The 26,700-nt window shown below is 47.6% G+C and overlaps 1 protein-coding gene across 2 annotated transcripts in view; it reads left to right on the top strand.

The window, feature by feature from the left end:
- MAN2C1 (mannosidase alpha class 2C member 1) overlaps nt 1-26,700 on the top strand; it is a 932,858-nt gene that overhangs the window by 470,636 nt on the left and 435,522 nt on the right. The window lies entirely within an intron of this gene.

The raw sequence follows: 26,700 nt of genomic DNA, 5'->3' as shown, positions 1-26,700 counted from the left end.
TAGCACTGAAAACGAAGTGGGAAGGATGTGGCATACACATTTCTAGTGCATGGAGTTATATTTCTTATTTCCCAAATATTAATAACTCAGATGTTCAGTTCAATGCATTACAATATGTATTTGCACCTTTTAAAACATTGGAAATACTGTATTTCTAATTGATCGGCTAGATAGAAGTCAGATCTAACAGAAATGGTCAACTTGGCACAAGAAAAAATAAAATATAGCATTGGAGAGATTTTTCCACAGCCTTCTGATGAGAGGTGTGAAGAGACCTATCCTGCATGGAAAACAAGATGTTCTTTACCTAGTTGCACCAACGTTAGCTATTCTCACTTGGTGCAACTTCGCAGAGCAGGCAGGCTCCACTCTTAGGAGGGGTTGGCCTGGTTTTTAAGTTCAATTAATATCCAGACACATTCACAATAAAATACACCACGCATAATAATTTGCCCACCTGAAGATGATCCTGAGGGATTAAAAAATGTGCATATGGTGGTGTATGTATATATATTTCTGATGCTTGTGGATCTGCTTAGAATCACATGCTTTGCATAGGCCGACATCTAGTGGTTGTTGCAGAGTATTTCCTGACTTGTTCGCGAAATCGAAAAGGGACATCGACAGGGCGTGTCCGTAATACTATCCCTATGTGACATTCACTGTACCCATGGTCCTTCTCAGGTCGAGGTCCTCACATTGTTTTTTTCCCCGCCATTAGTGTTGGTCGTATTTCGTGGAATTCCTCGCTATAGTGACTATTAGTCTTGTAGCTAACCTTTTAGTTATTCTATAGCTTTCTATCCTTACTGCTACCTCAATGCTCTTTACCGTCAACTTCAACGGTGCTCGAAGTTCCGAGCCATCCAGGGTTGACGCTCCTTCTCGAGGACCATCCTTCACCCTTCGGCCTACACAGTAGACAGAGTGGGGGGACTAACACATTACATTTGTACTTGGACAATGTCTCCATTCACTTGTGGTAAAAATGCAAGTTCAGTGTGGTGAAAAGGCACGAACCTACAAGCTGTGGGAGTAGCGCTCTGAACGGGGAGGGTGCTTCCTTGATATCCATACAGTAATGTGAAATAGGCTGGAGAATGCCCTAAATAACAGTGTCTCACTGTAAAGAAACATAGATAATAAAGATGGGTCACAGGTAAGTATATAAAATGTAGCATTAGGCTGAGGGCATGGCAAATAGGCCTCAAAGTATGCTTTTTCAGAAATGTGTGCTTGTTTCATTAATTTGCTAGAAGCCGCAGTAGTTGATAGCACATTGCAAATCCCATGATCACAGGATCTCACAGTAGGAAGCAAACAATGTTACTTTCGAGGTCATAAACCAGAGCTCATGAGTCCTAAGGGGAATCCAAACGTGGACCCCATGATCACTATTCTTAGAGAGGCACAGCTCCACCTTACTGATGAGGTCCAACCAGACCGAAACACGTGTCTGGGGTTGCTGTTGGTACTCTTGTTCAGAGGAGAATTGCCTAGCATTTCGATGCCAGGGCAGGACAAAACGGATATGTTTTGGATAGTTCTCCACTGTGAAAGATAGTGAGCTAAAGACTCTGGGTAAGGCTTTCGTAACCAGGACTAATGTCTGGCAGAGGGACTCCCAGGACCCCCATCGTTATTTGCATAGCTTCAACAGGTCACAGTGAGACCAAGTGGAGGAACAGGTTAATGGAGTAACAGAACCTTTATGGTCACTAATTCTTAAGACTCTAGTTGAGGGCAAGCAAACAGCTAATGCCATTAAGAATTCCTTCGATTCAGCAGACACTGCAGGAAAGGTGGTGGCTGAGAGGTATGCTTATTAAACGACGCTGAGAACCTCTGGTTTTAAACCTGAGACAAAAGCTACCCTTATTAATATGGCCATTTAAGATAATGTTATATTTGGAATGGCTGTAGATGAAGCGCTCAAAATAGCAAAGAAAGAGCACAAGACTCTTGAGTTTAGGGCAGATTGCCAATAAACCATTTATACAACAAGGTGCTTATGTCGGGTCTAGTCTGTCCAGGGGGATGCCCAGGGTTGTGCACAGAGTGGTGGGGTGCTTTTTCCATAGGCAGTGGTAATTTTCTGGGGATCTTTACCTTGATTGTTGGGGGGAAGCTTTCCCTAGCCATAATGGAGGAGAGAGCTATGATTAGTGATTGGCTGAGTTTGGAACCCAGGAGATATGAGGCCATTGTTTTAAAACTGCCTTTCATTGAACTCAATAAGCGAGAAGCTCCAGTTTGAAGGAGCCGTGCAGTTTCTCAGGCCTAGGCAGTAATTTAATGTTTGTGAACAGGGAAGCAAGAACAACGCGTTGCCGAGATTCTACATGGGACATAAAGCGCTTCATTCTAATTGAGGGAAACGCTTTGGTGAACTTTAGTAATGTTGATGAATCACACGTATTTGTTAATAGACTGACTTCTGAACTACTTGAGTAATTTCCTTAGAAAGGACTAGTTCAAGCGGCACGATACCGTCTTTAAATGCCTTCATTGCCCTACAGAGTAGTTCAGTGACGCAGCTCACGATAGATGCTCCTTCTGCTTTCTGTGCATGCGTGAAAGTGTCATTCAGTGGTAGTGGCGCAGAGTCTCTGAACGCTAGGTCAGGAGAACGAGGTACATTGGCAACAAAGCAGTGAACTGTTTGGGCACATGCATCCTGGAAGGTAACAATTCCAATAAGTATACTCAAGCACAAGGTATCTGGAATTCCCAAGGACATTATTCAAGAATAACAATCTAGAAAATAATTGTTAAGGTAGAATACTTTTTTGGGTGCAAAGAAGAGGAGAAACTGGTATAAAGTGACCCTGGGGGAAGCCATGGAATAGGGAATCTGTTTTTAGTAAGCTTGAAGTTTAACTTGTCAATTTTCTTGTCCCTGCAGATCCTCCATGCTGTCAAGAGGTTTCAGAGGTCTGGTTTTTGTTTTGTTTTATCCACTTCCCCTTTTCCACAGGGGTGTGTCTGGTTCAGCTGTAGATCTGATCAACTGAAACCGAGACGCTCTTGTGGGTCTTCAGGGTTCAGCGGCTCCTACGGATCAGGTCTACTGGACCGGACAGCTTATAACATCTGTCACAATTTTCGTGGCCAAGGGTACTCGAGGACATCACAGTACGCATATTCCATAGATGCTAAGTAAGATTATCTTATCAATGATAAATCTTCCTGACCTGTGTCAACCCCAGAACCTTTTGCTTTGACTAGGTTACTATTTTACCTTGTCCCTACATGAAGGCAAATCTTTTTCCACTCTTACCTAGTCTTTTACTCTATTTATGGGTGACTTGTTTGTCTCTCCATAGTGTATGGTTGAGGTTATAGTTTCCTACTACTTTTGGGCTTAGGCTGGGTTGCCCCTATGGGCTCCCTTCTTAATTTCTTTCATGTACTTGGGTGAACTACAGTTCCCTGTAAGGAAAGAGGGATTTCCACCCCCCTTTACATTTTATATAGTGAGCCAGCACACCCCACCTTATGTGGAGTGCTGGGGGATACAATGTATACCCTTTCTTACTTACCTGGTAACATTTAGTAACAATTGTGAGTTTTACATGACTGGTGGCACCTTTTTGACTTTTAATCTTTATCACTCGCAGTCTGTTAATTCAGCCTTGGTAATGCACAGAAGGGACACCATATTTCTTAAATGGTGGGCTCCTTCTTCTTTGACCATTTTTTGTGTGCTTGCTGTTTCTGAGGTCTTCATCTGTCATTCTAGGTGGAAACAACCTTAGTGGCTGCTTTATCTTTGGTGGGAATCCTGTGGATTCCCGGCCCAAGCTTCAGAGTGTCTGGAAAAGCAGGAAGCGAGGGAGGAGCCCAAAACTCTGCAGCCCTTTTGTCTTCCCCCTTGTTTGAAAGGGAACAACTCCCAGTTGAGGGCTGGCTGTCCTGTCTGGACAGCCAGACTGCCCCATGCTGTAAAATGCGGGGAGAGAATGCAGAAAATGTGCTGTAGTTCCTGATAATTACTCAGAACTTGGAAGCTGCTGACAAGTCGACCACTGGAACCAAATCCAATGAGGAAGAGGAAGAAAACACGGCTAAGATGATTTCCAGCGAACGGAGATCCTGTTGTGTAACCAGAGCCTGCTGTTACCCTTCCTTCCAAGTGACCTGGGCACTCAAACGACGACACTGACCCCGAGCCTGGTCAGATCCACTAGACTTAAGACCTGCATTCTGAGCCATCCCACGTCGTGCTGCGACCTTGCAGGGCTGCAATACCCTGTGGCCTTGAGCCATTGTGCGGTACGCAGTCTTCCGAATTCTGAATTGAGCGGAAACTTTGGTGGCATCCAGCTGGAACTCCAGAGAGACGATTTGAGTCCTAAATGTCCCCTCATCAGAGTGCTGTACCTCGCAAACGATAAGAATTAAACCAGCGATATTCAGTCTGCTTCTGGCTCGTGAAAAGGGTGCCAAAACCACAGGGCCGCTTCCAGCTGTGAAGAAACTCTTGCCTGGAGCCTCCTCTGCTATCTTTGCTTCAAAATCCCTTCCTGAGTCCTGCCTTCCGTCTCCATGAGAAAGAGGAATTCATCAACTGCGTTTTTGGCTGAAGATCCTGAAGTCTTCCTGCTGCAACTCTTCTTCTGTGCTGAGGTACTAGGTTGGCTGGGGTATTTACTTACCTTAAGCCTTTGTGATTCCTGTAAGGCTTTTGGGATGTTTTCTGTGATTGTGAGTCATCTCATCCAGTTTGTTAGGCAATGTTTGAATGCAGTACCCCCTGGGAACACTACAAACAACTATGACTGCAGGTATAGGCAACCCAACCTTTGGTATACGCTTGTACTAAACAGTTTTGGTAGCGTGTTGAGCAGCCAGGCTTATCTCAAGAGGGGAAATGTGAGCTGTAGTGGAGTTACACAAAGATTCACAGTTACAGCTATTCAAATAAACTCTTACACTCAAGGTTTCTCGCATAAACAATTATTAATTTATTTATCAGTCAGTTACTGTCAGGCTTGAACTAGATGGATGTCCGCAGAATCTGCTGAACCCCACTTAATCCCCCAGAAATGTCATCCATTAAACTGAATTTAGAGAAGCAGCTAAAATGGATACACCTCTAAGGGAAAAGAGGGAAAATGGGATAAAATAATAAAGTTGCCAGGCTCTGTGCGTAACTGGTTTCCTCAACCAGTCAAATAAAAAAAAATTCACTATAACTTTCTACTGACCTTAAAGACGTGACTTAACTCAAAACATCCTTAATATACTTAAATATAACACTATACCTGGCTATCCTCAACTGAGTGCCCTGAGGATATTTACTTATCTGCAAACGGGAATAAGAACTTCTGCTGCTTTCTTCCTCCATTGAACTGAAATTAAGTTGAAGCAGAACAGTTCCAAGATTGCTTCCTTAATGTCTAATCTTTTAAAGAAATTTGCAGAGTTTTCAATGTCAATGAGTTTTGCCTTTTTTCTTTTTAAAGTTTTGCTTCTTAGAGAGAGTCACCTGAACATGTGCACTGAAACAGATTGTCTTTTTAGATAAGGCTAAGGGAATCTGGATGGTGCGTTATGAGCTTTTTCTGTGACGTGAATCACGTCTGTGTTAGTTCACTCTGAACGCGGAAGGCTTTTTCCAAATAAACGAACAATCTGTGCTTCTTCACGCCAGTGAGGTTTAACAAACAAATCTCCTTACCGCGCACGCGCCATGTAATTAAAACAACCGCGCATGTGTTAGTTACGTAAGCTTGTAGTGGCTTTATACGGCGCATGCACTGGGGTTTGTAATGGAAACAGATACGCGCACGCGCATGCGTATCAACACCCACACAGATCTCTGCAGTTTCGTGACGAGTATTCACGGAGACCCACGTAGGTGTATATTTATGTCTATTCTCACAGTTTGAATAGCATTCAGAAATTAATTAAATAGTGTTGTTTACAGTTCACAAGCCCGTGCGCACTCCAGATAAACGTTGAGACTTACGATGTACTTCCCTATCCATTAACATTTGCGCAGTTAATGGGAGATGAACTTTCCGACGCTTAAGCCCCACGTCGGAGTTTCTCAATAAGAAAATCTCCTCAAATACATTGGCGGCCGCCAAACACACGCTCGTATAGAAAACATCCCGCTCTCTCTCTCTCTCTCTCTCTCTCTCAGAATTAAAAGTGCATGTTCAACTTCAGGAACTTTTTCAGGCACACCTTTTAGTTCATGATATCCTTTTGTTTTCTACTCTCTCCAGAATTAAGCTGTTAATTGTCTTAGCTTTTCCAATTAAATCTATTTATTAATAAATATAACCATACTATGTTAGTCAATGACAAATCCATAGAAAACTTAAAAGTTCACTTAGCTCTTGTCTCCAGTTCAGGTAACTTTACTCAAAATTGATTCCAGGTTCTTCCCTGCTTCAGATTTCTTGAAATGTACTCCTAACAACTTTAATTTAAAGTTTCTCCACACAGCTCATAAACATAGGTCCTCTCAGTTGAGTTGCCGACAATGAAAAGCAGTTTAGAATGTTCTCTACCTGCCTTTCATTCATTTCATCCAATTAAAAGGCTTGTAAATTGTGCTGAGAGTCACCATCTTGACTTGGGAAACTCTCATTACTCTGAATTATAAAGTTAGGGCCAAACACATAAATTGATAAACACTCTCAATACTAAAATAACATTCTTCTATTAATTAAATAAAACCTGATAGCGACCTGACAGTTATAAAGCCTTCTTTAGAAGGGAGCAATGCAATAGTAACACTCAAATATACTTCAATACTGTACACTTTGAGTTTTTGAATCAGTCAAGACCCTTTTTGGATGGCCCACAGACACATCCTACACCCACAGGTGACTTCAGTAACAAGGGTGCTGGGAGCATTAATATCTTACTGTTGGCATTCAGAATACTCTTTTTAAAAGTTAGAAAAAGCCAAAGGTCATTAGAACACAAAAGACCACAAATATTTTTAAGCAGTTTAGATACTTTTAGAGTTCACTAGAAGTCATTCAATTCAATAGGCTAAGCTAAAGTCAATGGGCAAAAATATTGGATAGGATAAAGCACTTCTAGTAAATAAATGAAAAAGTATTTACACAAGTTCTTAGGAGTCTTTGATGAAAAGAAGAATCAAATGTAGGGCCACAAGCTGATTAGACTTGTGAGTTGTGGAAGATACAAGCACTTCTATAGTAAGAGGTACGTTCTCTTAGACTTGTTTTCCAGTACCTTGGTAAAGAAGAAAAGATACAGCTAATGACTTCTGTTCCTGTGCAGTTCTGCAGATCTCGCTGTTCCTGGACCTCAGTCGTGGGGACAAGAGGGAGGATGTCGGGGGACTCCTGCAATGCACTGGGACTGTCAAAACCTGCAACCGGCAAACTTCACTTTCAGTGGCTGTTTCGTGTTTCAGCTACCGCAAATAGCAAGAAAGCGGTTCCTGGCTGTCAAGGTGGACTGTCCTTGCTTCTGGGGTTCCGCACTCTGCTGAGGGGGCTCAGGCTTGGTCAATCCTGTTTTGTGGGAGTCCAGAGGATCTTCCAAAAGCTTTAGGCCAGCTGAAAAGTAACACACACAATCGTGTCCCTCTGCCTAGCTTTACGGTTTCCTGCAGCAACTCGGAGGAAATTCAACAAGCCCTGAGATGGGTGTCCAGGTGGCTTACTTTGGAGTTGATTGGTCCCACCAACTCAAAGGGAGAAGTTGTCCTTGCAAGGGCTTCTCTATCGATGCAAACTTGACGTTTCGGCACTGCTGCAGGGCTTCACCGGGCAAACCAATGGTCCAGAAGTTGCAGCAGGCGTCCTCTTCAAGCTCTTCTTCGGTTTCTTCGTCCAGTGGTCGACTCTGCCTTCCAAGCCAAAAGGCTCAGCTTTTATTCAGTTCTCTCCCATTCATTCCAGCCTAGCTGTCACTCACCCAGCAGGGTGGCTGTCCTTCCCGGACAGTCAGCCAGCCGATCACGACAGAGTGCATTTGGTTCTCCTAGGAGACTAAGCACAGGGAGTTTTGGGCACCTCCCTCACTTCCTACCTACCCCAGACACTCTGGAGCCAGAGGCGGGTTTCACTCCTGAAGCCTGCCAAAGGCAAAATGAACAATGAGACCAAACCTGGTTTGGCACGCAGAGAAAATCTCTAGAAGGACCTTTCCACAAAGACATGGTGAAAAAAGACGACCAGGGACCATTATGTCAAAGATGGCTCTGCGCCATTTTGAAAAAGATGGCTCCCGCGGTTAGCGTTACCAGAGCTGTGAACAGCTGCAGTAAATGCAAACCATGGTAGTTTGGAACAAAACCACTGCCACCAGCCATTATGTGAGGAAAGGGTAACATAAAAATGTTACATGAGCCTTTAGACACATGGGATACTAAGTAACCCCTCCAGCACTCTATTGTAAGATAGGGTGTGCTGGGTCTAGCAAGTACAATGATAAGTAAAGTCAATTTCACTTTACTGCTCTGGGAAACAGTAGTTCATCCCAGAGAAGGTTTTTAAACCTTGGGAAATCTAAAAGACTTCCCTGTGCCACTGCACTGAAGGTGCTGTGTGACACAATGTAAAAGATGATGCCTATGGAGTTTGTCAGACTCCATAACCAAAAGAATACAGAGGTAAAATTCACATTAAAATACATGGGCATGGGGGGGGGGGTGGAAGGGTCACACTCTCTCCAGGTTAAAAAAATCAAGTCCAAAGTTGCTGGGGTTCTCTACGACGGAGAGATTTGGCACATTTTTGAGAATTCTCCCTAACAGTTCACCCAGGCCCACTGCTGGAATCCTTCTAGGGTGTCTTCTCAGAAGTCCTTGGACCCTCACTCACTTTAAAGTGAGCTACTTACTTGTTTGAACAGTTTTCAACAGGAGCTCTGACTTTGCCAGCAACAGAACTCTATCTCACCCTGCCTACAGCTGGCACCTAGACCACTAGGGTCCCTCTTCTGCCTCTGAGACAACTCCTGCATTAGACTAGGGAAGGACTGGATAACAAAAGGATTCTGTCTTGAATTGCATAACAAGAGTGACTTACCTGTGAAAGAAGTTGGTTGGTAACTGTAACTCTGAGTGTAAGCAGTTACAAAAGCTCTTACTTACCTTAAATGTATGTGGTGCCATTCTGAAAAGTATATATAAGGTTATTTTACTCACCTGTGAATTGTTTATCCCTTTTTCCCAAAAGTAATGCTGTTGCCTTCACTAACTAATTTTCAGAGAATAGGTATATAGTTCCCAACTGTGTCTTGCTTCCCCTAACTTGCTGTATAGCCTGTTTAAAAAAGAAGAAAAAGACAAAGTGCAATAAAAATACATGTAATATGTATCATTGCAAACGCAATCATTTCGGCAAATTGTCCGCAAACAGCTGTATTGTAGCTTCTAAGAACATATACGCAGCTGCTGCTACCTCTCTACCTGGCAAAGAGAGCGTTGCCTCGTTTGTCGACCTACAATTCGATTTAAGACTGGTATTAAAAATGTTTGCCTAGGTTCATAAAAATAAATGGACAGAAAAACAAAAAATTGACCATCTCATAAGATAAAATCACATCGTGGGAGAAGCAAATAGTTGAATCTGGGTCTTTGTAGTTTTTACTGTGACCCTTAATCAATGACAGAAAACGACTAGTCCTCAGGTGAAGCAAGACGTTCCTTATACGCCTACGGTGGAACCAATGCATATAATCAGCATTTCTCCAGCATGGGGTCTGGCATGGATTCACATGCTCATGAATATTCCCTGTCAGGCTGGGAATCCTCGGTAAAGAAAAAATCAGTATCAGTTTCGTTTCTGATCTGTCTTTCCTAGTAGTAACCAATCACTGATCTCTGCATCATACTGACCACAGCCAATGACTGCCCTCTACCTAAGCCCCGCCTCTGGCAGCCATCTTCAGATTTGTACTGCACGTTCAAGTGTTGGGAGTCCTCGTGCTTAGCTCTCGAGCTTTTACTGTGTGTTTCGCGCTTTTTCAGGTGAATTTTCACATTTTTTCGGTTAATCGAGCCTCAAGCTCCACTGTTTCTACTCCCGTTAACGGCTATCCGTGGCGGGATTTTCCTACGCCCCTCAAGGGTGAAGATTTCGTCGAATCAACTTCTTGGAGGATTCCAGAAGATTTGCGGCCTACTTCGAGATGGCCCAGGATGCGAGTTTGTCGCCCGGACCCAAGCTGTTTCGCAGCTGCCCTGGATGCGGGCTGCAGAATGTGTTTATCGGATCCTAGGCCTCAGGATGGCTCGGCAGCCATTTTGTCTGCCATCCAGTCCTTATGTTCTGAGATAAGGACGAGATTCCCACGGCCCAGGCCGGAGGACCCGCAACCTGGCCCGTCGGGAAGTCCTCAGAACAAGCGACGGAGGACCCAACCCTCTCCTCCGCTCACCCCCCGTAAGGCCTACAGTTCCCTCCTCATCCTCCCACGAGTCGGGAGATGACGGTGCGTTGGGCTCGACGACGGGTTCTGAGGGCGACGGCAACGACGATGGAACGGGTCTCCCGTCTCCCGTCACGCGGGCCTCGCCGCCCGACGAGATTGGCTCATTCCACGCCATGATCGCCAGGGCGTCCGAATTGTTCCAGCTCTGCCCGGAGGAGCAGAGAAAGGAAGGTTTCCTCTATCAGCGCCGGGAGGCCAAGAGGATGACGGTCATCGCGGTGCCCCTAATCGATGACATCTGGGAGGCGGGCCTGTCGGTCCTCAAAAACCCCTCCACGGCACCAGCCAAACGGGACCGGTACGAGAAGAAGTACCGGGTTCCCGAAACCGCTCCCCTGTGCCTGAGAGCCCAGCCAACGCCAGACTCGGTCGTCTCTGCGGCGGCGAAGAAGAAAGCGGCGGGGTCAGGAGCCTTGATGTCGAATTCCCCGCCGGACGGCGAGGGAAAGAAGTTGGACGCCATGGGGCGGCGGGTCATTTCGTCGACGACGATCAAAGCGGCCAATGCCCTGGCGATCGTGGCCCGTTACGACAGGGAGCTCTGGTTTAAGCTGGCCCCCATATTGGACTTCCTGCCGGACGACAAGAGGTCAGAGGCCCTGGAAATACTGCAAGAGGGCGAGGTGGCGTCGGACCACGCCATAACGGTGGCAACCGATATTGCCGATACCGGGTTCCGCCAGCTGGGCAACGGTGTTTGCCTACGACGGGGTTGGCTCCGGGGTAGCCAACCAGGGGGTCCAGACCAGGGTATTGGACATGCCGTTCGACGGCAGCAACCTGTTCGGGAAGTCAGTGGACAAGTCCTTCCAAGCCATAAAAACGGACACGGAGACGGCCCGCGCCCTAGGAGCCCTTCAGCAACGACGGCCCTTTCGGAGCTCCGGAGGCAGACAGGGTGCCTCCAGGGGATCCAGCGGTGGCTCGTCGTCCTACCGCCAGGCGGCACGTTCCTCGTCTCAGGAGGCCTATAGGGGTCGCGGCAAGCAGGGAGCGGCTAGCCGCCGTCGGCAAGGTGGCCAGGGCAGCAAGGCCTCCACCTCCAAGCAGGACTGAACCGGCCGTGGTCTCGGGCCCCCACCGAAGCACCCCGGTGGGATGCCGGCTGACGAATTTCGTCGGCATGTGGAAGTCCATCTCTACCGACCGTTGGGTGCTGGATACCCTGGCAAGAGGACACTCTATCGAATTCCTGAGGAAGTGCCCTCACGTTCCTCCTGTGGCCAGGAAGGAAAATCACGTCCCGCAACTGCTGTTGGAAGTACGGGCGATGCTCAGGAAAGGCGCCATCGAGCTTGTCCCGAAGAGGCTCCGGGGTGTACTCAAGGTACTTCCTCGTCAGTAAGAAGACTGGCGGCTGGTGCCCCATCCTGGACCTTCGTCGCTTGAACAAATACATCAGATCACAAAAGTTCAGGATGGTCACCCTCCAGCACGTACTGGGACAGCTGGAGGAGGGCGACTTTCTATCGTCGTTGGACCTGGAGGATGCTTACTTCCACGTTCCCATCCTCAAAAGTCACCGAAAGTTCCTCAGGTTCGTCGTCCAGGGACGCCACTACCAATTCAGAGCACTGCCGTTCGGATTGAAGTCGGCCCCCAGGGTCTTTACCAAGTGCCTAGCACCAATGGCGGCGCGGCTGCGCCTACAGGGGATTCACGTCTACCCCTACCTGGACGACTGGCTCATCCGCTCAAGGACGAGGGAACTCGCCATCGAACACACTGCGAGGACCGTCCAGCTACTCACAAACCTGGGATTCGCCATAAACTACCCGAAGTCCCACCTGGTGCCGTCGCAGGTGGCCCTGTTTCTGGGAGCGAAGCTCGATACAGTGAGGCGCCTGGCGGCCCCGTCGGAAGAACGGACGAAGACCATTCTAGGCAAAGTGCAGCGCCTGCTAGCCACGGACGTGGCCAGGGTGAGGTCCATCAAGTCCCTCTTGGGGATGATGTCCTCTTGCATCTACCTGGTGCGCCTCTGCAGACTACGGATGCGCCCTCTTCAAGAATTTCTCGACGCCTGTTGGATACAGACGACGGGCACCTTCGAAGACAGGGTCCCCCTCAACGAGGTGTTCCGACGGGCGATTCAGTGGTGGGGCGTTAGAGCGCACCTCACGGCGGGCAAGGACTTTCAGACGCCGGCGTACCAGGAGACGGTGACGACGGACGCCTCCCTGGAAGGTTGGGGCGCCCACACCGGAGATCTCCACGCAAGAGGCCTATGGCTCCCGGAGGAGAGGCCCCTGCACATCAACGTCCTGGAACTCTGAGCCGTGTTCTGGGCTCTCAAATCGCTTCTCCCCTCGCTCAAGGGCAAGGTGGTCCGGATCTTCACGGACAACACCACGACAATGTTTTACATACGGAAGCAGGGAGGCACCAGATCCCCAGCCCTATCCAAGGAGGCACTGGATCTGTGGCACTGGGCGGTCGCCCAGGGGATGTTCTTGGTTCCCTTCCACCTGGCAGGAGAAAGCAACACCATCGCCGACTCGCTCAGCAGGGAGCTGCGCGCGTGTCACAAGTGGGAACTGCGCCAGGATCAGGTGGATCAACTCTTTCGACGATAGGACAAACCCCAAATCGACCTGTTCGCAACAGCGACGAACTCGAAGTGCAAGAGGTTCGCCAGCAGGTTTCCCCAGCCGAGAAGCATGGGCGATGCGTTCTCGTTCCCCTGGGACGGTCTATACCTGTATAAGTTCCCTCCGTTGCCGTTGCTGCTTCGACTCCTCAACCAGCTCAAGAGGTCCCGGTGCAGGATGATCCTCGTCGCACCGGCGTGGCCGAGGCAGATCTGGTTCCCGGACCTTCTGGACTTGTCAACGTCCCCTCCCATCAAGCTGTCGGCGGACGCGGACCTTCTCTCCAGAGAAGGAGGCGCCATCTTCCACCACGACCCGGCGTCGCTGAACCTGCAGGCTTGGCTCCTGCAGCGCTAGAGTTTGGAGGCTACGATATACCGGCCGATTGCAGAGAGGTTCTTGCAAAGGCCAGGGCGTCCTCGACTCTCAAATGCTACTGTCATAAGTGGAAGAGGTTCTCTATCTGGTGCCGTGCACAGAAGATCAACCCCCTACGGATTACGGCCCCTCAAGTGCTGCCGTATCTTCTATCGCTGGCAAAGGCTGGGCTAGCCCATGCCTCCATTAAGATTCATCTGGCGGCGATCTCCAGATATACCAGAACCATAGGACGGACGTCCCTGTGGTCCCATCGACTGGTAAAAGAGTTTATGAAAGGACTGTTCCGGTCGTTCCCACGAAGAGTTTCCGGAGGACATCACAGCTGTTTGTGAACTTTGGACCTGTGAATCAAGGGAAGGCTCTCTCGAAGTCTTCTATTTCCAGATGGCTCTCCGGCTGCATCATGCACTGTCACCGGTTGGCTAACCGACCGCTTCCAGGCCGTCCGAGAGCCCATTCGACCAGAGCGATCGCTGCTACTACGGCGTTCTTATCTGGTGTGCCCCTGCTGGACATCTGCAGGGCTGCTACGTGGAGGTCGACGCACACCTTCACGAGATTCTACTGCGTCGATCGGGATTCCAGGGAGGAGTCCAGGGTCGGCCAAGCAGTGCTGCGCAACCTGTTTGCTTAAGGTGAGCCTGGTGAGGAGGTAAGAGATGCTTAATGTTGAGTTTTTTGTATTGCTTAATGTTGAGCCTTTTACCACCTCCCGTGGTTGTGCATGTGTGTACTGCTATTTAATCTTATATTCATGAGCATGTGAATCCATGCCAGACCCCATGCTGGAGAAGGAACAAGTTACTTACCTGTGTTGTTCTCCAGCATGGGTCTGGCATGGATTCACATGCGAACCCTCCCGCCTACCCCTCTGCGGCTCTTCACTTGGTCATACTGCCACTTCACGTGCTACCAAATCTGAAGATGGCTGCCAGAGGCAGGGCTTAGGTAGAGGGCAGTCATTGGCTGTGGTCAGTATGACGCAGAGATCAGTGATTGGTTACTACTAGGAAAGACAGATCAGAAACGAAACTGATACTGATTTTTTCTTTACCGAGGATTCCCAGCCTGACGACGGGGAATATTCATGAGCATGTGAATCCATGTCAGACCCATGCTGGAGAACAACAGTTACAGGTAAGTAACTTGTTCCTTAGCACACTGCAACCAGAATCGTTGTACTTGAAGATCTCAATGCGGCCACTCAGATCCCTTTGATAGTCCATATATTTTTTCTGCACCATTGTAACATCGGCTCTAGAACTGCTTGCTGGAGCAGCATACACATCAAACAAGTCAAGACTCCCAAATATGTTTCCCGGTTTATTCAACTAATTAATATTCCTACAGTTATCCAAAGATATAAGTTCTTGTAGGATCTCATGTGTTAAATGAGTCTCGGTTTGGGACCATATTCTCATCCAGAACAGGGGTAATAAGATCAACTATGTGATCCATGCTTAATTCTTGGTGAAGCAAATAAGTTGAGGTGTTCTTAACAGCCCCCAAAATAATCTGCAAGAAGCTATTTTCTTTGGCCTGAATCGATTGGATGAAGGACAAGCCCCACACCTCTGGGCCATAAATACATGACGCAACAGGCTTAACCCATGTAAATATCAAGTGTAGGCTTAATGGTCAATCCACCTATCTCGAGGTCAAATCTGTGTAGCGCACCACATGCCTGGTTACATTTTTGCGTTGCCTTAGAGATGTGGTCAATCCAATTTGCCATATTATTGAAGGTCACCCCTGAATAAGTACAATTTTTAACCCAGCCGAGTTTGTCCAGAAGCAAAAATGGGGGGTTGTTGTTTGGTCTCCCTGCCGACGCACATATCTTGAGATTTCTTTGTTTACTGACGGATCTCTGCTTTCCATGTATTTAACGTAGGCATGGACAACCCTCTGTAATGGTAGCAAGGTTTGAGCCAACAAAACTGCATCATCGGCATAATACAAGCCAGTAATATTTCTCCCCCTAACTCTAGGTGTTTCCTTTGTGGCTTAATTTAATTAATTTGCCAAATTGCAGACACAGAGGTTGAACAATAAAGGGGCCAGGACGGCTGTCCTGAGGCTGTCATGTGCTGGAGGGTGGTCTAGCATGTGATTTTGGAGAAACACCTGTGAGTTCTATTATCTGCTGTTGGTTTTGCAAGCCACTGTAATAACATTTTTCAAAAATCATTGATGCTACTCTAGTGTGCGACAGTTTGCGGCGCACTGCAGCCCTTGGCAGTCTACCACTGTTTTGGCAGAAACTTTTTTCCGCATGATTTAGCGAAGCAATCATCTATTTCATATGTTCCACTACTACAGTATAAGTGACAGAAGTACAGTTCTCATAAGGACGGCAGGGCAGGCTGCTCTATTTATTATTTGGTGGAGTGGCTGAGGGTGGGGAGTCTGACTAAGGCAGCCCCTTGAGTCGGTAGGCCGTGCCTCATGCACTCCACCTGACTTCATTTTGAGAATCTGGCTCTCAAAGGCTTAGTTACTGCTGTTTTGAACATGTCTGGTTTTGGGCATTTGAACGCCTGAACTTTGAAAACTTAGAAAATTGAAGTAGTTTTAAGATTTGTTTATACATTTTTAATATTCATTTGCCTTTACTGATTGGGTATTTTCTGGGGGTGCTACAAGTTGTATCATTTTATTTTTATTTCTGAAATAATGGTGAAACGCAAAGTGAAAGATGATCAGTCATTCAACAGGAATGTTAAAAAGATTAAGAACACACTGAATACTCAGTGGAAAAATAAATAATGATAAAGGGCCACAGCCTACACTTGATGTTCATTTGAAACTGATAGCAGGTAAAATTGAGGAACGCATTTTGGTTACAGAGAGGGCAATCGAGGCAGCCTTACATTTTGGGGCAGAAATGGCTAGTGTTTTGTCTGGTACCACCATTGTGCTCTTATTTACAAATACTGTTCTCCAGGAATTATCATCCCTGGAGGACACAGAAGGAATTGTAGAGAAGGTGCATGTTACACCCTTAGTAGTGAGTGCACTCACCCCTATAGGTTGTCGTTGGGGGCTGATTGCGCAGGAGAAGTGGAACCTAGAGGAGGAAGATTTTGTTGTACCCTCAATACGTCTATTTATTTATGCATGTATTTCAGCGCACTAAATCCTGAGGCACCTAGGCGCTAGTTACAGAAAGTGCATAGTTCAATAGATAAGTCCAGGAACACACATAAGGGTTACAGACTAGGAAAGCCTCTCTTCATTTTTCGGGGGGGGGGCTACATTTGGCGCTCAGACAAGCATATGAGACAAAATAGATGTGTGCCTAACCTCACATCTGTATATGTAAACTCTTCCTCTGTGTGTAGTGACATCAAGCTTCTAGAAGACATTTTGGATAGGAAGCTTTGTGCCCTAATAGATGGCATACACTTACTGAAAACCTCATTTATGACCTCCTTTGTGATCATGGAGGATATTTAAGGGCTTAGTAGAGTTAAAACAGGCTATTCCGGGGCTTGCTAACACCACTAACGTTCAGACTGCAATCATTGGGAAGCAGCAGACAACTAGGGGGAATGTTGGAAGGAATCTATCAAATCTAATGCAAAACCCCTCTGTCACAGCGGATTTATGCCCACTTAGCATGGTTCAGTTGTCAACTAGGCTAGAGCCAACCTTGAATAGCATAAAGACATGGTTGTTGGGTAAGCAGGCAGTTATTGACCTTTCACCAGCCACAGCCCCTCTAGTTGGTGCTATTGTTGACATTCCAGTACTTGTGGGTGAGCAAAAAGAATCTACTGTTTCCTTAATTAAGAAGTCAAGACATTGGATTAATACCCAGTTGGTATGCCCTAAAATCAATTCCAGGTCTATTTTAATGGCCAGGAGAGTGCCATGGCTTAGCTGCATGGCCAAAGCTGTGAAGCGGGATTGTATGCTTGTTACAATGGCCTCTCTGGCACTATTAAATTACCTGGTTACTGCACTAAACTCTACTGTTAGTAAAATGAACTCTCTGAACTCTAAGGCACAGGAACGAGCCACCGGAGAGAGGTGTGGTTATAACTTCCAATCCTTTTGAAGTCCTCTCTAGTATTGTGGAACTGGACTGACTGGAGACCTCCCCACTTGATGACTCAACCCAAACTTCACTGGCGCCTAACATTGGGGGGCACCACCTGCAACAAAAAACAAGCACTCTAATTGCTGCACATACTGTGTCTATCCGGTATTAACCCAACTCTTTTTTCAAAAATGCTGAATGCGTGTTTTGTGTGCATCCGGCATGGTTAAAAGAAAAAAGCCCATAATATTGAACAAGGGGAGCGAGGGTGTCCCCCGCTACCCTAGTTTGGTATTATGGGCTGGAGGGTTGCGGGGGTGTCCCCCGCACACATTAAATGTATAGCGGGGACAAACAACCAAAATCCCAAAAGCTTGAGTTACAAAAGCCAAACAAGGGGGCTTTGCAGTTTTGTAATTTAAGCTTTTGGCATTCTGTATTACAGCGTAGATCCGGTCTATCCTTAGTTGGAATATAGAGGGGGCTAGATCTAAATTCAGGGATCACGATATACTGATGTTTGTGAAGCAATATGATGTCATCTTATTACAGGAAACATGGGTCATTGAGGAGTTATCGTTGGATGTGTTTGTGTCTTTTCAGTCCCTGAATGCAAGAATAAAAGAGGGCGTTGCTAGGGGGCCGTAACTATACTGAGAAAGGTGTGTTTGAATTATAATATCAAAGCAACCACTTACAATGGTCCCCGATCCAAAGTGGCAATTTGCTGATCATGAATTTTTATATAAGCCCCCATATTTCTGAATTTAATAGACTAGGGGCATTGAAAGATCTAGAGAAGGGAACATACTTGAAAAGCTCGATCGGCACTCAGTGTTAGTGATGGGGGGTGAGTTTAATATCAAGTTGGGAAATGGGCCTCCTGGGGTCCTTTATGATGAATCTGAGGATGCTGCATATGGGGTTACGCACCATCAGATGCTGGACCCACGTGTTTGTGCCAAGGGACTACAAGTTAGATTGTGGCTTTTAGAATGTGGTTTGCGCTCCCTGAAGGGGCGTGTTCCACCAGATGTCCATGGGGGGCACCCACATTCAGAAATACCCAGGCGCCATCAACCATTGATTATTTCTGTATGCGTGCCCAACATTGGCACCAGATAGAATAATTTAAGGTTATAAAAGAACTGTGCCGTGACCATTTTACAATTAGTTTGTGCGTGCCCAGCAGACTTTGGTTACTCTTCCTCATTTAGAATTAGGTGAGGTGAATCCACATTATAGGAAAATAATTAAATGGGCCAAGCGTGAATCTGTGACTTCATCAGGAATTGGTGTCTTCTAACCTGTACTTAATTCTCTAAATTTTGGATGACGCCATGCCCCCAGAATTTGTGGTTGAAACATTTAGAGAATTTATGGGGTCACTATCTAATAAATTCCAGCGCAATTTTACATGTAAAAGTGTGGGGAGAAGAGCTGGTTTAATGATGAATGTAAAACACTGAAAGGGAAAACTGCTTGAGGTTTTGAGGGCATCAGAGAGCCTGAGGGGGGATATTATCAGTGCCAGAGCAAGCTGCATAGAAAGCAGCTGTAGAGAATAGGATAGAGTCTTTGGAAAAACAGGTGTGCGAGGATTTACTTATAGCTGTCTCTTTCAGTGACTCAAAAGGTTTTTGGGAATTTCTTGCACTGGGACCTCCTTATAGAAGAGTGCAAAACCTAGATGAAATGTATGTGGAGGCGAAGGCCTGGGTGGACCATTTTTCATTCTTATACAGGGGTCCTGTAGCCCCTATTATCTCTTTGGAATGTGCTGCATCAGTCTGTCTCAGTGAAGGAAGTTGAGGATGCGATTGTTCAGCAAGCATGCAATCGTGCCGCAGCTCGTCCGGATTTCTATAAGGTAGCAGTGGATTTATGGGCTCCCCTGTTGACAATTTGTTTTAATGCTTTTTTGAAAACTAAGAACTTTCCGCCCTCTTGGAAAAGTGCTATTATTTATCCGATCTTTAAGAAAGGTGACTGCAAAAGTCTGCTGTCTTGCAGACCAATATCCCTCCTGGACGCATCATTATAAATCTTTGGCCGTATAGTATTGGGGCGCATTGAGGAATGGATTTTATCTAACTTGGTGCTCTTTGATATTCAATATCGCTTTGGACCCGGTGTGGGGACTTGTGATCAAGCCTTGAATTTATATCTGGTGGTGGCAGAGTCTGTGTTTGGAAATGGTGGACCAATGTATTTGGCATTTAGGGACCTAAGCACCGCTTTTGATAAGGTGAACAGAGATAAGCTCTGGACAGTGCTTGGGTCCATGGGTTGTCCCATTGGAATTTTGAGGGTTCTGCAATTGATTCATGGAGGCATGCAGGCATGTGTTCACTTTGGGGAGGAGAGCAAGGCCAGTGTACTAGATTTCTGTTGATGGTAACACAGGTGTTCGACAGGGTTGCCTCCTGGCCATAGTTGTTTTTACCCTTTATGTAAATGGTCTATATGAAGCTCTTGTAGATTCAAACAGAGATGATCTGCAAGTGGGCAATAAGGCCTTTGCTCTGTTAGCTTACGTGGACGGCATGGTTCTCATCACTCGCAAACCCCAATGCTTTGCAGAGATTGATAAACGTGTACACAGATTTCATGACAAATTTGGATCTGAAAGTTAATACAACAAAGTCAGCTGTCATGGCATGTGCATCGGGGTGAAAGAAGAAAATCCAAATGCATAAGATACTTAGTAATGGGTCTGTAATCCCGAGGGTGTATGAGTTCGATTACTTGGGAATTCGTTTTTCGTCAACATGGAAGGGTGATGCACCTTGCTTAGCACCCAGGTTTGCTGTTAGGGGAGTTTTCCTAAAGTCCTGCTGGCAGTAAGACTTTAGTAAGCCATCACATTGGTTTGTAGATCCCAACTCTTAGTATCAGTCTGTACTAGCTCAGGACCTTGGTAGTGTGGCAGAGCAGCCAGGCTTATCTTAAGAGGAGGATGTGAGACGGGCACAACAACGTATATTTATGTAAAAGATATATATATATATATATATATATATATATATTTATTATATTTACACCAGAATCTCTTTACATACTTCAGACGTAATGGTAGAACACTTAGGAATACTAGATAATACACTTCAAAGGTCACTTTCACTTTTCTGTTGGTTCACAGTTACATTTGTAGAAAAGTTATAAAGGGAAAAGACAAGGTTATCGTATTATCGGTAATTTCGCACTCATGCGGTTTTCAACAGGTTATACTGTAATGCATTTACTCTGCAAACACATATAGAAAAGTCACTTAAAGGGAGGAAAATAAGTGGTTAGTGAAACATGAGCGGAGTTCAAGGTTCTAGAGATGGTTTCTTCGCCTGGCAAGTCTTTTAAGTCCAAAAACGCATCCCTAGCTAAAGGCAGTTTCGGATAGGGCTTGAAGTCTTGACGAACAGCAAATAATGAAGAGATCCTGTAGATGTGTTCCAGTGTCAAAGGTTATTGAAGCAGCAAGTTAGCAACTAACAAAGGAGACCTATAAACGGACTCGAAAAGGGGACACAAGCAGTGGCTTGGGTCAGAGGTAAGAGGGGGTTGCCCTGGACGCCGCTACGTGCACTCCAACGCTCTGGAGCGACTTCTTGAAATCAGGTAAGCAATACCTTTTTCCACACAGTACCTTGAGTTTGAAGAAAGTGTTTGTGTTGGCTCCTCCGCGATGTGGCAGCATTGGACCCGACCTCTAGTTTCCTTGGTCTGGTGATGAAAGGCAGGACAATGGACAGTGTCTTCCAACAGCAGTCTCAAGAGGGGGCTGTGGCACGACTTTCAGCAACTTCTTGGTTCTTTCTGCGGTTTTGGCGCCTTTCAGCAGCACCAACACAGGACACGGATCGCCTGGTCAATCTTCTACATTTCTGCAGTCCTGCACTCTGGTGAGGGGGGTCTGTGTGAGTTGGATCGGGTCTCTGGAGTGTCCTTACGGGCTCAGCACAGATTTGGACGGATTCGGCTTTTCCACAACGATACACTCAAAATGGGCAGCAGGTCTCCTGGTATTGCTGTACTGCAGCTCTGGAAACTCCTAGGACCTCGGGAGATGGCTTGTTTCAAAGTTCGTCTTGGGACTGGTTTTCGCCACCAGCCAAAGGGAAGGAGAGGCTTCTTCAGAGCACCTCTGTCACATAGAAAACTGGTTCAGGACAGCAGTGGTCGCTTCACGGTTTTTCAAACGGTCTACAGGCGTCTCTGGTTGTCTTCTTCTTCGGGTACTTCTGTTTCCTGTGGTTGACTTGCTTAACACTCCAAAGCCTCACCTTTTATACAGTTCCAGCACACACTCCTCTGCAATCTCTCTCAGCAGAAAGGGGTGTTTGGCTTTCCAATCAGGTCAGCCAGACCCCCTGGGGGAATTGGTCCTATTCAGGCACTCTGGCAGACAAAGGACAGGGGTGTGGAGGACTCCTCCCCCACTTCCTGCCTGCCCAGACACTCTGGAGCCTATTCAGGGATACCTACTGGTTCCCACCAAAGGCAAAACACACACACACACACAGACCTCCCCCGTCCAGAATGGTAGAAGAAGGGCTAACAAAGAACAGCCATACTAGTCATGGCAAAAAAAGAAGGGAGGCCCCAAGTTGGTACTTGGGTGCCCCTATTGTGCACTACCGAATAGTTGGTAGAACACGTCTACTGCCACCAGCCATAGCTAGGTTATTGTCTATGTGACTTTAAAGTCACAGGAGCAGAGATGAGGGGGATACCATGTATCCCTTTAGCACTCCACTGAAGGTGATGTGTGCCAATCTCTCAAACTATAGAGTTTTGGGAGAGATACTAAATATCTCTCTATCCATAAGAATTGTATTTAACTTAAGGATATAGGAAAACTACTCTTAAAGGAGGACCCTAAAGGTCCCCAGCAACACTGCCCATAAGGAGCTGTGTGCTGCAATAGTAAAACACAGATGCCGCTTAAGAGCTATGGAGCAGACAGACTCCATTGCAATCTGGAGCTCCGGGGGTGCCTGTATCCATGGATATGATCTGAGCTGATCCTTGTCTGGGCTGCTGTTGGAGCGTACTGTGTGCCAGATAGCGATGGCCTGTGCAATGTGGCACCTGTCAGGTACAGCCTGCCTTAAGGGGAGGAAGAACCTTGCGTCCCGCAACGGATGGAGCCTTGGTGGGGCTGGGTTCTGCGACGCCCGGGCCTGCAGACCTCTCAGAGCAGCGGGGCACCATTCTGGTGTCCTAGACTGGTGAGGAGGAGGAGGAGGAGGAGCCCTGCACCCTGACATGGAGTGTCTGCAGAGCAGAGAGCAGCAGAGGGAGGACCCCCTTGGATGCTGTGAGTGGACTGCAGAGGAGGCAGCACTACGGCCCCAGGGGCACTGCTTTGACTGTGGGGTGAGGAGGGTGGGGCCCTTCCCTCCCTCCCCGCCTAATTCCTCCGACTTGCCCTTGCCATGGTTGTAGTGGATCAGTTGGCTGTCGGTGTCAACATTCGGAAAGCCTGGGCAATCCATGAGGGTGGCTACGTCTGTGTGTGAGGTGGTGGAGATCGGCAAGTGAAGGGCAGGTTGAGGAGCGGGAGGCCACCCCACACTATGGAAGCCCCCAGACCACATTTGCAGACTGTGAACCTCCAAAAATAGCTGCATTTGGTCATGGTGCACAGCTGGCCAAGTTTTCAGGCGTGTGAGGCCCAGCATCTCCCCCATGTGAAAGTACCATATTGAAGCCACTCTATAGGGGCCACAGGCGAGGGAACTAAGAACTGCACTGTAGACATAGAGCTCGACAGAACACACTGCACTAGGTCCCACAATGCCTCGAATCAGGATAGACCTGCAGATGTTCTGTCTCGGGTTCATTTCTTCCATCTAAAGGAGCGCATAATTGCGGCAGCCAGACCTGTGTTCACCATCATCTTTCCAACATGTCTCTCTCTTGGAACCACGACCTGGCAGTAACGGCCCTAATGAAACCTAAAGCTCTGCGCCCATTATCTGAGTGGCTGCGCGCAAAGGAAATACCATATTGGTGGAGCTTTCCCACTGCCCTCCACTTCACCCACCAGGGAAGGCGTTGGCTGGTGCGGTCCCTGTCGGAGGTGGAGAGTCTGTTGAATTCGGAGGGGCATTGAGGGGGTGATCCGGGGGGATGGGGGGGGGTTCCAGATGGGGAAGCAGTACCAGCCTCCTCACAAAAATGGTGCAAGGTGGGTAGGGGGAGGCGTTTGAGGGGTCCGATCAGGAAGACCTGAAGGTTAAGTGGATCCATGAGTGGTTAGTTATGTCCCTGTGGCATACATGAGTCAAAATGTAGTCATAGGCACTCCTCTGCGAGAATGGAGCTCACACACTCCACCTCACTGATGATGCCCAACAAGGCCACATGGGCGGGACAAAGACTGATATGCAAATAGATATTTCCCATCTGTGAAAGGTACAGAGAGCTAAAGTGTGGCTGCGGACTCTCAAGTGGGTACCTTCCTAAAGAACAGGTCAATTTGGCCGTGTTCATTCTCGCAGAGGGGCGCCTGCGACTACATTTTGATTATTTCAAGGGCCTTGGGTCTAGTCACTCTACATTTCCCAGGGTCATCCAGACGTGGACCCCTTGCTCACTGTCCCCAGAGAGGCACAGCTCCACCTGACTGATGGTGCCCAACAAGGCTGAAACACGCTTATGAGGTTGCTGTTGGTACTCTTGTTCAGAAGGGAATTGCCATAGCATTTCGGTGCTGGACTGCCCATGTGGGCGGGACAAAGACTGATCTGCAAATGGTTGTTTCCCATTGGTGAAAGATACGGTGAGCTAAAGTGTGGCTGCGGACTCTCGAGTGGGTACCTTCCCAAGGAATAGGACAATGGGCCATGTTCGTTCTCGCAGTGTGGTGCCTATGACTATATTTTGATTATTAGCAGGACAGCAGCATATACCAGAGCCAGAAAGTTAATCCGCGAGGGGCTAGAAAAGGAGATTGCACAGGTCGAGCTGGAGCACAAGAAATCGGGCTTCCGCAAAGCAATGCAGGCTCTGAGGATGGCATGGAAACAGCTGCAAGTGCATCTGGCAGACAGAACGGCTTAGGCAATATTCAAAACTAGGCAGTTTTATTACGCCAAGGGGAATCGGGCTAACCGGCTGCTGGTAGCCAAGCTGCGCAAACTCCAATCCCGGAACTCGGTTCAGGCCTTACGCAATAAAAATGGGGTATTACAGCGGCATGAGCCCGCCAAAACGAACATCCTTGAAGCACACTTCTTGGCAGTATTTAAGGGGGAGCTCCCGCTGGAGGAGGCCCAAGCCCGCTATCTGAGGAACGCCCACCTGCCCCGCCTCTCCCTAGCGGATCAAGAGGCCATTGAGGCAACTATATCATCGGGAGAGGTAGAATGGGCTATAAAATCTTTGAGAAATAAGGCCCCAGGTCCTGACTGTTTGACGGCCCCTTTTTACTAATGTCTTAGTGCCCCCGCTGGTGAGGTTATTCAATTCCTTCAGGACCTCCTATAGGGTTACCCTGTCTATGCGGGCCTCAACGACCGCCTTACTCCTTAAACCAGGAAAGTACCCATCCGTCTGCAATTCATATCGCCCTATCGCACTCACCAATGTGGACTCAAAGCTCTATTAACAAATACTGGCCCGTCGTATGATGGAGGTTCTACCTGGGCTCATAGATGGGGATCAGACGCGATTCATCACAGGGCGGGGGGCACAGTTTAACGTGAGACGTGTGTTGGTTTTGCTGGAGGTGGGAAAGAGGTTGAACCTAGATCTGGGGCTCATCACGCTGGATGCCCACAAAGCTTTCGATAGAGTGGACTCTGGTTACTTGAGGAGAGTCCTGGAAATCTTTGGGTTTGGACCGGGGTTCATTTGTTGGGTTATGGCGATCTATCGGCACCAATCCACATGCCTCCGCATGAATGGGGTATTATTGTCCTGTCTAACCATCACCAGTGGTACGAGACAGGGCTGCCCACTATCCCTGTTAATCTTCACCTTATGCATGGAGCCACTAGCGAACTGCATTAGGACTAACGAAAAAATTGAGGGGGTGAGGGTGGGTGGTGCAGACTATAAAGTGTACCTCTATACGGACGACGTCCTGCTTACCTTGAGCAACTCCGTCTCTTCTCTGGTGGCAGCGCTGGAGGAGCTGGACCGGGCCTCAGGCTTTCAAGTGAACTATGGCAAGTTGCATGGTCTGGATGTGTCTCTCGGGTCCCAGGAGAAAGTGGCTATAGAAGATCTGGCCCCTATACAATGGACCCGGGACGCTATCCGTACCTGGGTGTTGGTATACCGAGCAAGCCATCTGATGTATATCGTGTCAACTTCCCCCCGCTGTTCTTGGAACTGGCCGGGGATTTGTGGAGGTGGGGTCACCAAGAGATTTCCTGCTTTGGTGGCATCGCGGCAGTCAAAATTAACCTGATCCCACGTCTGCTCTAGCTAAGCTCGGCGGTGAGAGTCCCGGATTCAACCCTTCGTTCACTTCAGGGGAAGATTCTCGGCTTCATTTGGGGGAACAAGTTGGCTAGGATATCCAAGAGGGTCTTGCTAAAGCCAGCGAGGGTGGAGGGCTTGGGGGTCCCAGATGTTTCACCATAATCTTGCAGCGCAGCTCCCACACGCCTTCACCTGTGGAGCGCACACCTCAGCGCCAAAATTGAAACTAATCGAACAGGCTCAATCAGCAGTCGATCTGTCTCAGTTACCTTACATAGAGGGGAGATATCTGTGGCAGGAATTTGGCTTTTCTCTGCTACCAAAAGCACTCTATTACAAAGGAAAGGCTCTTGGCAGATGGGGAATTTATAGGGGATTGGGGCCCTTTTTGCCCGTGTGGAACAACCCAGGTTTCCTACCGGGATGCAGTGGAGGAGGGGGGAGTCTTCAATAAATGGGTGGAGGGACGACTGAAATGCTTACAGCAGCTTTATAAAGACAATAGGCTGCTGACATTCGAAAAGTGCAAGCTTACTTTTGACCTACAAGAGTCAGAGCATTTCAGATACACGCAGCTGAGGCACTGGGCCTCCCACCCAAATCCGAGGAAGGGTGCTGTTAGGTCTCCCTCTGCCCTTGAACTGACATTGCGGGAGGGCACTACAGAGGGGTGGGCCTCAAAGTTATATAACCTCCTGGATACGGGATATCCTGTTACGCACTTGCCATATATGGTTAAATGGGAAGACTACTTGGGAAACCCCATTGAGGATGAGGCATAGCTGAGAATATGTGGTTGGATGCTGATGTCCTCCC

The sequence above is a fragment of the Ambystoma mexicanum genome, chromosome 11 (assembly GCF_040938575.1).
Source record: "Ambystoma mexicanum isolate Mex_15411 chromosome 11, UKY_AmexF1_1, whole genome shotgun sequence".
Taxonomy (NCBI): Eukaryota; Metazoa; Chordata; class Amphibia; order Caudata; family Ambystomatidae; genus Ambystoma; species Ambystoma mexicanum.
This window is presented reverse-complemented; position numbering and strand designations above follow the sequence as displayed.